Source organism: Salmo trutta, chromosome 10 (assembly GCF_901001165.1).
Source record: "Salmo trutta chromosome 10, fSalTru1.1, whole genome shotgun sequence".
Taxonomy (NCBI): Eukaryota; Metazoa; Chordata; class Actinopteri; order Salmoniformes; family Salmonidae; genus Salmo; species Salmo trutta.
In genome coordinates, this window is record NC_042966.1 from 1,098,632 (window position 1) to 1,111,913 (window position 13,282).

The following is a 13,282-nucleotide window of genomic DNA, read 5'->3' on the forward strand; positions in this document are numbered from 1 at the left end:
CGTGACAGCCCTATTCTAAAATGGATGAAATAAATACAAATCCTCAGCAATCTACACACAATACCCCATTATGACAAAGCGAAAACAGGTTTTAGATATTTTTGCTAATTTATTATAAATAAAAAACAGAAATACCTTATTTACGTAAGTCTTCAGACCCTTAGCTATAAGACTTGAAATTGAGCTCAGGTATATGCTGTTTCCAGTCATCATCCTTGAGATGTTTCTACAACTTGATTGGAGTCCACCTGTGGTAAATTCAATTGATTGGATATGATTTGAAAAGGCAAACACCTGTCTATAGTATAAGGTCCAACAGTTGACAATGCATGTCAGAGCAAAAACCAAGCCATGAGGTCAAAAGAATTGCCCATAGAGCGCCGAGACAGGATTGTGTCTAGGCACAGATCTGGGGAAGGGTAACAAAACATTTCTGCAGCATTGAAGGTCCCCAAGAACACAGTGGCCTGTCACATCTGCTCCTGAAACGCCCTCTACTGCTCATCCTGTGTCTCCTTGACCTGCCGCCACTCCCCCAGTACTCTCTCCCTCTCCCTCTCTCTCTTTCTTGTGATTGTGTGGGCGGAGACAGGTGTGCTGGAGTCAGAGTAGATCCCCACCAGCTGCAACCTGTTCCATAATCAAGACCTCTACAAATACTCAGCCCTGCCACTTCCACGCTGCCAGATCGTAATCTCTGCTCAGTTAGTCTTCGCTTCGAGCTGTTTGTTACTGTTAGATCCTGTTGTGCCTGTTTTCCTTGCCTGACGCTGTTTTCCTCTCCACTACAGTTCCGCCCGCTCTGACTCTGGTCCTTGTCTCCAGTTCGATGTCTCGTTATCCTGCTACTCTGTCCTGGATTCCCCACTCCCCTCTGGACCTGCTTACCCTGTCCCAACCCCTCTCGCTCCAGCCTCAGCCTCCGCACTTGGTTTCCTGCAACCCGCCCGAGTTTCCCCTGGCCTGCACTCCATCTTCCCCCTGTGTTGCAATAAATACTTTGGTTACTTCATCCCAGTTTCTTCGTCTGAGTCTGCTCTTGGGTTCCCCTGTTCCACTCCGCGTAACAGTGGCCTCCATCATTCTTAAATGGAAGAAGTTTGGAACCACCAAGACTCATCCTAGAGCTGGCCGCCCGGCCAAACTGAGCAATCAGGGGAGAAGGGCCTTTGTCAGCAGCAAGGTTTATACAAATCTCTGCTGTTGAAAACTAAATGTTAGTCTAAAAGAAATGTGAGATAATGTCTAGATGCTTTTTATAGTGGAGATTAAGTTTATAAATTGCTTGGACAATGGATTGCACAGTCAGATGGAACAGAGTAAAAAGGCATTTTAGGCAACTTGTGGAGTAGACTGACTGAAATGCGTTTTTAACCAATCAGCATTCAGGATTAGACCCACCCGTTGTATAATTAAGTGATAATGCCCAAGAAGCCGGTGCTAGGAGGATAAAATAATGATTGACATATTTTCATTCTAAATGTTATATTGATGAATTTATTCATACTATTTCATCCTTCCACAAGATATAGTCCCGACACAAATCTAGGGTTGCTACCCAAGCCGGCTGGTCATTCGTTCTATCGGTTCGGTTGCCAGAGACGCGACCCAGTTAAGTCTTTTTGTTCTAATTCTATGGACGCGTCATTTCGTGTTTTCTGGGCTGGCGTGGTTACACGTGGTCTGCGGTTGTGATGCCGGTTGGACGTACTGCCAAATACTCTATAACGACATTGAATGTGGCTTATGGGAGAGAAATGAACATTCAATTCTCTGGCAACAGCGCTGCTGGACATTCCTGCAGACAGAATGCCAATCGCGCACTCCCTCAAAACTTCAGACATCTGTGGTATTGTGTTGTATGACAAAACTGCACATTTTAGAGTGGCCTTTTATTGTACCTAGCACAAGGTGCACCTGTGTAATGATCATGCTGCTAAATCAGCTTCTTGATATGCCACACCTGTCAGGTGGATGGATGATCTTGGCAAAGGAGAAATGCTCACTAACTTTTTCTGCGTATGGAACATTTCTGGGATCTTTTATTTCAGCTCATGAAACCAACACTTTACATGTTGCATTTATATTTTTGTTCAGTATAAAATAACCTGTTGAACAAGATAGTCAAAAGGAGTGTACTGATGATGTAACAGAATGTAAACAAAACATGTACACTGTAAAATAAAACGTAAAATAAAGTCAGTGCAGAGATTGCAGTGGACATTGCTTTAACAAGTTTATACATGTTTATGTTTAGGCTGGGAGTCAGTGCGGGACAAGTGGTTTAATTTAATGAGAACATAATTTAATGAGAACTCATGATCTGAACATGTTCAATCAAAGAATGTAGTTAAACAGCTTGATAGCTGTTCCTTTTTCCCCCAAACGTGTAGCAACAAGTTGGTGTTCATATAAAATAAGACAAAAACATAAGTTTAATAAAGAGCTAGGACTACTATTTTGAAAATGAAACCCAATGCCAGTTGTTAGATTCATTAAGAATTCTATTTCCATCTATTATATGTGTAAACATACAGCTTTCAGATTGTAACATCAGCATACACAATTCACTGTAAACCTGTGTTTATTCCTGGTCAAGGGTAAATACTGATCATTAAATCATTTTAAAGTAGTATACAGAGGCAACCAAACACACTAATCTCTTCTGTCTTTCTCTACCGCTCTCACACACAAACAGGAGAGATCCTGCAAAAAAGTACACACAGTGAGTGATAGCCATTTATTTATAAGTTAATTCATATTGCACAAATATTGTGTATTTAGTTTGTTCCTTTGGGTTTGTTTTTGTGCGGGATTAATTGTTTGTCAGCGGGCAGTGGTGGTTGACGCTGTTGCTAGGTTTTCCTCCAGCGTATTATATTGGATTTATTATTTTTGCCGGGCTGCGCCCCGTGCGTATTTTTCTTCATTGGTGGAATTACCTGTTTTCCCTTTTGGGGTTTCGTGCGCTCCCTGTGCCTTTTGACCATCGAGTGTTTTTGGTTGAATATACTTCGGCACTATTGGACAATAGTCTCCTGCATTTGACTCTGCTCCTTCCTCCTGCCCTAAGTATCCGTGACAAAAGGCCCCTTTAATAATATAGACCACATGGAAAATTCAGTAAATCCGATTTTTTTATATGTGCAAAGATTTGCTAAACTGACAAAACCCGTTTTTTTTTAACTTCTAGGAAGATTTTAACCCACTTAACCCCAACATTTCTCAGTTTTCACCATCATTATGGGGTAGCCCTTGATATTTTGTTGCTTTGACAAATTATTTTTATTATTTATTTAATATGATTATTTTATGAATGAATTCATGTCTGTACCTCATTTTAAGCTCAACCCTATTACATGAACTGAACTCTTTAAAAAAAATGTTTTTATGAACATTGAACATACAGTAAGTCAAATCATAATGTAAAAGTAGGTGTGTGGTTCTACTCTTTTTGGCAGTTGGTGTTTTGTGGTAAAAAAACTGACCGTGTCAGGCATAACACTTCAACCCTCTTACCCATAGATAGATAGGCTACAAATGTTTAACAGTATCATTTTTGGGATGAAGCATGAATTCAATTGACTCTCCCTGTTGTACACAACAAGCTTTCATTCCCCAGGTCACGAGGCGATTTATGGCTGATTGAAGATTCATTTGTTAACCCTTTTACGGTCAACCCTGTTACTTACTTTGGCATTTATTAGGCACTTACTACAGTATTTTTTGTATTTACCTCTTGAGATGGGAAAACATGTTTGTTTTTTTATGAAGTTGAACATGTGTTCTTTGTGCCAGAATGTAAAAATGTTGTGATATAAAATTAGATAATTGAGGGTATCAATCTTTAGATAAAAATGTACATTGCATATTTCAGCATGATGATTATGATAACATTGTGGGCGTTAACATTTCATTGGTAAGATGTCAAAGTCAAATCAAAATTCGAAATTGTTTTTGCACCAAAGTGGATTTGTCAACACAACACATGCACATTTTGTAAAATATGTCACTGACGTAGCACTTGAGTGTGGGCGAAGCAGGATGACATCATCACTGCACAACAGCCTCAATGTAATTAGCTGGGAAGAAGCCGTCCTTTCCTCCATCCAGCATCCCCCTGCACCAGCCCTGGTCATCCTCCTCCTCAAACTTCAGGAACACTTCACCTGGAATAATACAGGTATGGAAACAGACATGATTCAGGAGGATACACTTGAGACATTGGACTGGCTAAAGGAACCATCATCTCTCAATGCTTTAGACATAATGCTGAATTGAACTGAGATTGTGGTCTCAGGTCACCTGCTTTAAAGGACAGCTCATCACTTTCTTCTCCCACATAGTCATACATAGCTCGCACCTTCACTCCAATCATCACACTAGAGGAAGGAGGAATGATAGACTGAATAAGGGAGTTTATTTAAAAATGTATTTATCAATTGTAATGAACATGGTAATACGTATGTATATGCGCGCGTGCACACACACACACACACACACACACATACACACAGCCATGTTTTTCATAAACCAAAACATTTCTGCAGCATTGAAGGTCCCCAAGAACACAGTGGCCTCCATCATTCTTAAATGGAAGAAGTTTGGAACCACCAAGAATCTTCCTGGAGCTGGCCGCCTGGCCACCTGGCCAAACTGAGGGATCGGACGAGAAGGGCCTTGGTCAGGGAGGTGACCAAGAACCCGATGGTCACTCTGACAGAGCTCTACAGTTCCTCTGTGGAGATGGGAGAACCTTCATGGAAGCCACTCCTCAGTAAAAGGCACATGACAGCCCGCTTGGAGTTTGTCAAAAGACACCTAAAGACTCTCAGACCATGAGAAACATGATTCACTTTGGCCTGAATGCCAAGCGTCATGTCTGGAGGAAACCTGGTACCATCCCTACGGTGAAGCATGGTGGTGGCAGCATCATGCTGTGGGGATGTTTTTCAGTGTCAGGTACTGGGAGACTAGTCAGGATCAGTTTTTTTATATTGTATAAATTAGCTACAATTTCCAAAAACTGTTTTTTCTTTGTCATTATTGGGTATTGTGTGTAGATTGATGAGGGGGAAAAAAATATTTTATACATTTTAGAATAAGGCTGTAACCTAACAAAATGTGGAAAACGTCAACAGTTCTGCATACTTTCCGAAGGCACTGTATAACACACATTTCAACATGAATTTGGTTAGGTAACAGAAAAAGTTACATATCAAATTAAACTTTATTTGTCACATGTGCCAAATACAACAAATGTAGACCTTACCGTGAAATGCTTACTTACAAGACATTAACCAACAGTGCAGTTCAAGAAGAGCTAAGAAAATATTTACCATGTAAACTAAAGTAAAAAATAGGTCATGAGTTTTATTTTCCAATGATTGCACGTTAGCCAATAGAACAGATGGCGGTGGGAGTTTACTCGCTCGCCTATGAATTCTCAGAAGGCAGCCCGACCTCTGCCCCCTTTTTCTCCATCTTTTCTTCACGCAAATGACGGGGATTTGGGCCTGTTCCTGGGAAAGCAGTATATCCTTATCATTGGACTCGTTAAAAGAAAAAGCTTCTTCCAGTTCGAGGTCAGTAATCACAGTTCTGATGTCCTGAAGTTATTTTCAGTCATAAGAGACGGAGGCAGCAACATTATGTACAAAATAAGTAAAAAAATAAGCTACAAACAACAACAAAAAACTAACAAAGTAGCACAGTTGGTTAGGAGCATGTAAAACGTCAGCCATCCTCTTCGGCGCCATCTTAACAAAACATATTGCAGCTTTAAAAATAAAATAGCATTTGAACTTTTCAGATTTTTTCTTGTTTTCCCATCTTGTCACGACATTCTGGTCACTTGACAGGACATTCTGGTTGTGACAAGATAGGAAAACAAGTCCACACACACACTGCTTACGTTTTATCCTTCTGGACTTTCTCTTTTTTTATTATTTGGCTTTTTTACAGGTGGGACCCATTCCTGATGACACAGATTAGCGTTAGTGCTTTCTCCTCATTAACTTTCTCCATATCATTTCACACAACACATAGTATGTATACAGTAGTAACCAGAGCTCTATATATGGCTGGCAGTAAAAAGCCTATCAACACTAGCAAAGTTCAAAGGTCACTGTAATGAGTTACAGTTGTATGCCTCAATCGTTGGCCAGTCAGTAGGCATGCCTGGGCCGTGGTTGTTCTTCCACCATCTCAGATCGTCCGTCTCACTGATGGACATGAGGTTGTGGTGAAGTTCACTATACACAGTCTTCACACTGACAGACAGAATGGGAGAGGATATTAATATACTGTATATACAGTGCCTTTGGAAAGTATTTGTTTTATTTTCAATTTGAATTTTATATAACCTTTATTTAACTAGGCAAGTCAGTTAAGAACAAATTCTTATTTACAAAGACGGCCTTCCAAAAGGCAAAAGGCCTCCTGCGGGGACAGGGGCTAGGATAATTTTTTTTGAAATACAACATAACACACATCACGACAAGAGAGACACCACAAAACTACATAAAGAGAGACCTAAGACAACAACATAACATTGCTACACCACATGCCAACAACATGGTAGCAACAAAACATGGCAGCAGCACAACGTGGTAGCAGCACAAAACATGGTACAAACATTATTTGGCACAGACAACAGCACAAAGGCAAGAAGGTAGAGACAACAATGCATTCCGCGAAGCTGCCACAACTGCCAGTAAGAGTGTCCATGAGTGAGTTTTTGAATGAAGAGATGGAGGTAAAACTGTCCAGTTTGAGTGTTTTTTGCAGCTCATTCTAGTCGCTAGCTGCAGCGAACTGAAAAGAGGAGCGACCCAGGGACATGTGTGCTACAGTATGGGGACCTTTAACAGAATGTGACTGGCAGAACGGGTCATTCATACCCATTGACTTTTTCCACATTTTGTTGTTACTGTCTTACTCTAAAATGGATTCAATATTTTTTTCTACACAAAATACCCCATGATGACAAAGCAAAAAACAGGTTTTAGACATTTTTGCAAATGTATTAAAAATAAAAAAAACATATATACCTTATTTACATTAGTTTTATGACCCTTTGCTTTGAGACTCGAAATTGAGCTCAGGTGCATCCTGTTTCCATTGAACATCCTTGAGATGTTTCTACAACTTGATTGGAGTCCACCTGTGGTAAATTCAATTGATTGGACATGATTTGGAAAGGTACACACCTGTCTATATAAGGTCCCACAGTTGACAGTGCATGTCAGAGCAAAAACCAAGCCATGAGGTATTGTCCGTAGAGCTCCAAGACAGGATTGTATCGAGGCACAGAAATGGGGAAGGGTACCAAAAAATGTCTGCAGCATTGAAGGTCCCAAAGAACACAGTGGACTCCATCATTCTGAAATGGAATACGTTTGGAACCACCAAGACTCTTCCCAGAGCTGGCTGCCTGGCCAAACTGAGCAATCGGGGAAGAAGGGCCTTGGTCACGTAGGTGACCAAGAACCTGATGGTCGCTGACAGATCTCTAGAGACCTGAAAATAGCTGTGCAGTAATGCTCCCCATCTAACATGACAGAGATTGAGAGGATCTGCAGAGAGGAATGGGAGAAACTCCCCGAATACAGGTGTGCCAAACTTGTAGCGTCATACCCAAGAAGACTCGATGCTGTAATCGCTGCCAAAGATGCTTCAACAAAGTACTGAGTAAAGGGTCTGAATACTTATGCAAATGTAATATGATTTTTTTTTAAACGTTGTCATTATGGTGTATTGTGTGTAGATTTATGAGGGAAAAAACAACTTAATACATTTTAGAATAAGGTTGTAACATTTCTAAAATGTGGAAAAATTCAAGGGGTCTGAATACTTTACGAATGCGCTGTAGATAGGGCTGTGGTGGTCATGAACTTTTGTCAGACGGTTATTGTCATGCAAAAGGCTGCCGGTCTCACAGGAATGCCCATTAATTAAGATGAACACGTTTAGTATTTCCAGGCCTCCACGTATACAAGCTGTATACAAGTCGCTGATGCGTGCCTTTGCAACAGCTACATTTTAGTTTTAGGTTCTAAATAACTGGGTAAAAACTGACTGACAACTGTGAAGAGCTCAAACCAAGTGTATTCACCCAAAGGGTCAGACAGCTGAACAGACAAAGACATGTTAACACAAGCACTGGAATTCAACCCTTCCTCCTATTTAAGTCTCCTCCTTACACATCTGAACAGCCAATACACCTCTGTTGCTAGACAGAACTTTAGTGATATCTGTTCTTCCTCACTTCATCTGACCTGACCTCGGCCCAAATTCCTCACTCCTCCCCAACTCACGGCTGTCCTGTTGACTTGAACTAGACTGTGGCTCTTCTCCTTTCCATAGGATCTCTGATGTCTAACAATAACATATTCTGACAGAATGTAAGCATTCTACTTTCCCTTCTCTCCCTCAGTGACATGAATAAGGATATTTCATATTTTCAAGTTTAGAAGTCAGAACCCATCAAAACAATTGAATAAATCAATTGAATATACACCATCGCATTAAATCCATTTAGTCCGGTCTAAATACATTACGATATGAAGAGAATGTATTTCAGAAGAACAGAATATGAGATGGTCTACTGTATGCTATCTTGCTATGCTCAATGCCGTAGGCTGTAGGCTTGTTTGTTTAGCTGACAAGATATGCTTATAAGTCCAACAACATTATTTCTAAGATATGGTTTTATAGTAGAAGAATATAATTGAACTTAGATTAATAAAACAGAAATGATATTTTTTTCTATTCCAGACCAAATGCACATATGAGCATAAACATGATAATTTGAAACAGGTCCTATATGCTAGATTTAGAGTTATTTGGCAACTTTAGTTGTGAATTATATAAAACTTGCAAAGTCTTAGAAATCAAAACATACACTAGTTATACAAAAGTATGTGGACACCCCTTCAAATTAGTGGATTTTGCTATTTCACCCACACCCGTTGCTGACAGGTGTATAAAATCGAGCATAGACAAACATTGGCAGTAGAATGACCTTACGGAAGAGTTCAGTGACTTTTAACGTGGCACCGTCATATGATGTCACCTTTCCAACACACCTTGCCCTCTTCACAACTTTCTTGGTGTGTTTGGACCATGACAGTTTTTGGTCTGGGGCTATTTTTCATGGTTCGGCTAGGCCCCTTAGTTCCAATGAAGGGAAATCTTTACGCTACAGCATACAATTACATTCTAGACAATTCTGTGCTTTCAACTTTACGGCAACAGTTTGGGGAGGTCCTTTCCTGTTTCAGCATGACAATGCCCCTGTGCACAAAGCGAGGTCCATACAGAAATGGTTTGTCGATCGGTGTGGAAGAACTTGACTGGCCTGCACAGAGCCCAGACCTCAACCCCATCGAACACCTTTGGGATGAATTGGGATGAATTGGAATGCTGACTGCGAGCCAGGCCTATTCGCCCAATCAAGTCCGAGCAGCGATGTTCCATCATCTAGTGGAAAGCCTTCCCAGGAGGCTGTTATAGCAGCAAACGGCGGACCAACTCCATATAAATGCCTATGATTTTGGAATGAGATGTTTGACGAGCAGGTGTCCATATACTTTTGGTCATGTAGTGTAGATAACCCGTTAATGGTAGCCTCAAACTATAGTAAAATGTTATGTTGATCTTTTCATCTGTAACTTCCTCCTCACCATCCAGAAACTCTGCATCCTGGTGTCCTCAGGGGGTTCTCTGGGGAGCGTCGACATTTTTGGGGACGTCTTCGAAGAAGAAAGGGAAAGATCAAGAACAACCTCCTTACAGTGCTTTCACAGAGATTGCATCATTACATGAAGTATATCATCAAATATATTATTACACAAATGAAATCTGTCTTAGCTCATAAATCTGAAATGTGCATGCCAGTGACCATACTTAATTAAATGTTTAACATTTTTGGCTAGATGACATAATTAGTAAAGATTTGTACAGAATTTCCTCAAATTAAAAATGATTAAATATGATTAGGAATATACAGAATCTCAGTGAAATGGAACAAAAAACATCCAACTCTTACAGTGAGCCTACAGTGCTGGAACCAGCTGCGACTTGATGAAACATTATTAGGGGTTCACAGCGAAACCGTGAAACCCATTGTTATTCACTGGATTCCAATTATTCTTTCCTTTACATGGTCAAATAAGCCGAGATTGGTAACTTTTTTTTCTAATTTGGCACACAGAAACTTTGTCTAAATAATGGCACCGGTTGGCCTGTAGGTGATGCTGTTATAAGCAGTCTTAGTTAAACCCTCAAATCCGGCACCCCGTTTGACATAGAGACTTTAAACTTTGTATGTAGGTACTTCATTCTCTGCAGATCCTCTCAAGTTCTGTCAGGTTGGATTTGGAGCGTCGCTGCACAGCTATTTTCAGGTCTCTCCAGAGGTGTTCGATCGGGTTCAATTCCGGGCTCTGGCTGGGCCACTCAAGGACATTCAGAGACTTGTCCCGAATCCACTCCTGCTTTGTCTTGGCTGTGTGCTTAGGGTCGTTGTCCTGTTGGAAGGTGAACCTTCAACCCAATCTGAGGTTCTGAGCACTCTGGAGCAGGTTTTCATCAAGGATCTCTCTGTACTTTGCTCCATTCATCTTTCCCTCGATCCTGACCAGTTTCCCAGTCCCTGCCACTGAAAAACATCCCCACAGCATGATACTGCCACCACCATGCTTCACCGTAGAGATGGTGCCAGGTTTCCTCCAGGCGTGACACTTGGTATTCAGACCAAAGATAATCTTGTTTCTCATGGTCTGAGAGTCCTTTAGGTGCCTTTTAGCAAACTCCATGCAGGCTGTCATGTGCCTTTTACTGAGGAGTGGCCTCCGTCAGGCCACCACTGACCAAGGCCCTTCTCCCCAAATTGCTCAGTTTGGCTGGGCGGCCAAACACCTACTCATTCCAGGGTTTTTCTTTATTTTTACTATTTTCCTTCAAGACTGTTGGAAAAGCATTCCAGGTGCCTACCTCATGAAGCAGTTTGACAGAATGCCAAGAGTGTGCAAAGCTGTCATCAAGGCATAGGGTGGCTACTTTGAAGAATCTCAAATATAAAATATATTTTGATTTAATTAACACTTTTCTGGTTACTACATGATTCCATATGTGTTATTTCATAGTTTTGATGTCTTCACTATTATTTTACAATGTAGAAAATAGTAAAAATAAAGAAAAACCCTTGAATGAGTAGGTGTGTCCAAACTTTTGACTGGTACTGTGTATAAACTCAATACATTAAGTCATGAATTTGAGAATGATTACCTGCTGCATTGAAAGATAACCAACCTACAGCACTAGACTAGACTTCACTTGCGTCATTCTTGTGGTATTGAGAGATAAACATGGTAATGCTTTTGCTGATTGCGCATACAGGAAGAGAGTTCCTAAATGACAGAGTGCTTGCTCTGTTATCCAACTGATATGGTGTCTTTTCTGTCATCCTGTGAACCCAATTCGTTGCTGCTCGCAGCTATAATTTATACATTACATTGCTGACGTCTATGCTAAGTCGGAACCTATCGTGAGTAAGGGGAGTACCATTCCGAGACTGGAATTCATAGGCTGGAATCTAACAGCAAGAATAGAACACCCCAGCTCCAACATTCTTCCTGCTGTTGTCCAGAAATAAAAAGGAGGGAAAGGTCATCTTTCCCTGGCTCTGACTAACAGTCTCCCTATTAGCTGAACCATCTTCTCCTCTCACTTACAGAATGCCCCTTTAACATGGAAAACATGACAACAAAGTGCGAGGGGAGAAAGTTTGCATTTGGAAAACAATGAATAGGCCTACTGTAGTTCTAAGTCAAAGCTTTATTTAAAATGAACACAAGGTTATGTCAGTATAAGAAGTTTCTGATCAGTACAAGATAATACAGATCCATGCACAAACACACAAGCACTCAGAGACACAGGCCTATTATTGTCTCCATAACACATTGGCACTTTATTGTTGGAGTGAAACTTTGTGTGAAACTGAATAACCATACTTCATCACAAGTCCTCCCCCTTGCTGCTGTGTTTATCTAGCCTGTCCCTCTCTCAGCTGGTCTTGTATGTCATGACATAATAGTACAGTAGGCCTACTGTTGATAAATGTCACAGAATTGTTGTTCTGGTTTAAATATAGTCCCACTATATCCACTTGTCTTATTATATCAGCATGCTGAGGTAAGGTGGGTAGGGGTCTAGGTTTTATGAGTATCAATTGGCTTGTTTGTCTTTGCTCAGTTTCATAATACTGAACAGTTAGACTATAATTCAAATAAAAATACATTCAAGTTGTGTTAAAGTCATTGAAATAATAAAGTCCTCATTCAAACATGACAAAAACGAAAACTATGTCTGGGAGAAATCATCACTTACATGTCTCTCTGAATCACTAGTGATTACTCAAGTGACCACTTGTTAGTTCTTGGGCCATTCAGACTTTCTCTCTGTCTCTTTTTCTCTCTGTGTCTCTTCCACAAAACATGCTCTTCACTCACTGACACAATTTCCCCTGGCACTTAAAGTTACACACACCAGTGTGATCTGAAAGAGTGAGTCACCAAGTCAGAGCCAACAAAAGTAAAACAAAGACAGTGAATTTGCATGAAAATCATACAATGATTGGTAGGCAAGAGGAAAATAAAGATCATTCTTACCTTTCACTCCTCCGCTGTTAGCAGTGCTGTTCTATCCTAATACTCATTCCACTGTTGGTCAACTTTCTCGCTGTTTTCTGAAGTTGTTATTCAAGTCTTCCTCTATTCACTCACTCTCTCCCTATCCCTCATTTTTTCTTCTCGTAGTTTCCTTGAAACTCTCAGTGTCAGATGATTTGTTTCGTCTACCCCTTCTTGCTCTCTCACTGTGCCTCTCTCTCTCGCTCTCTACAACTGCTACTGTATAGTCTATTACAAAAACAGCTGAAAGAAACTTCCTCCTCCTCCTTTCCATCCCTCCCTCCCTCTCTCAATATGGTGCTGAAGAACTGTAGTGTTGACACGAGTGCATGCAAAGTTTATTTCAACCCTCTGCACAGCGTTGTGTCAATGTGGCATCGCATCATGGGAGCTTATTAGTGTGTGTGTGTAGGGAGCGGCCCTGTGAACTGTCACATTCACCCTGGGCACCTTTGAATGCCTGCAGTTGTACAACCGACTAGGTATCCCCCATTCCTTTGCAACACTCCATTCTCTGATGTGACGGAATTTGTCAAAACTGCCAAAGAGACTATGCCGCATACTCCCAGACCACATAGTGTGCATGC

The 13,282-nt window shown here is 40.8% G+C and overlaps 1 long non-coding RNA gene across 2 annotated transcripts; it reads right to left on the reverse strand.

Moving 5' to 3' along the window:
• Positions 1-2,283: 2,283 nt before the first annotated feature.
• Positions 2,284-12,949, reverse strand: LOC115200931 (uncharacterized). Of its 2 annotated transcripts, XR_003879636.1 has the most exons (4): positions 12,675-12,949; positions 12,394-12,561; positions 4,306-4,382; positions 2,284-4,169 (listed from the first exon to the last, which is right to left on the reverse strand). It is a non-coding gene; the product is annotated as an uncharacterized LOC115200931 (long non-coding RNA). The 2 variants fall into 2 exon arrangements; XR_003879635.1 differs by lacking the exon at positions 12,394-12,561 and having other exon boundaries at positions 12,675-12,948.
• Between the last annotated feature and the right edge of the window lie 333 nt (positions 12,950-13,282).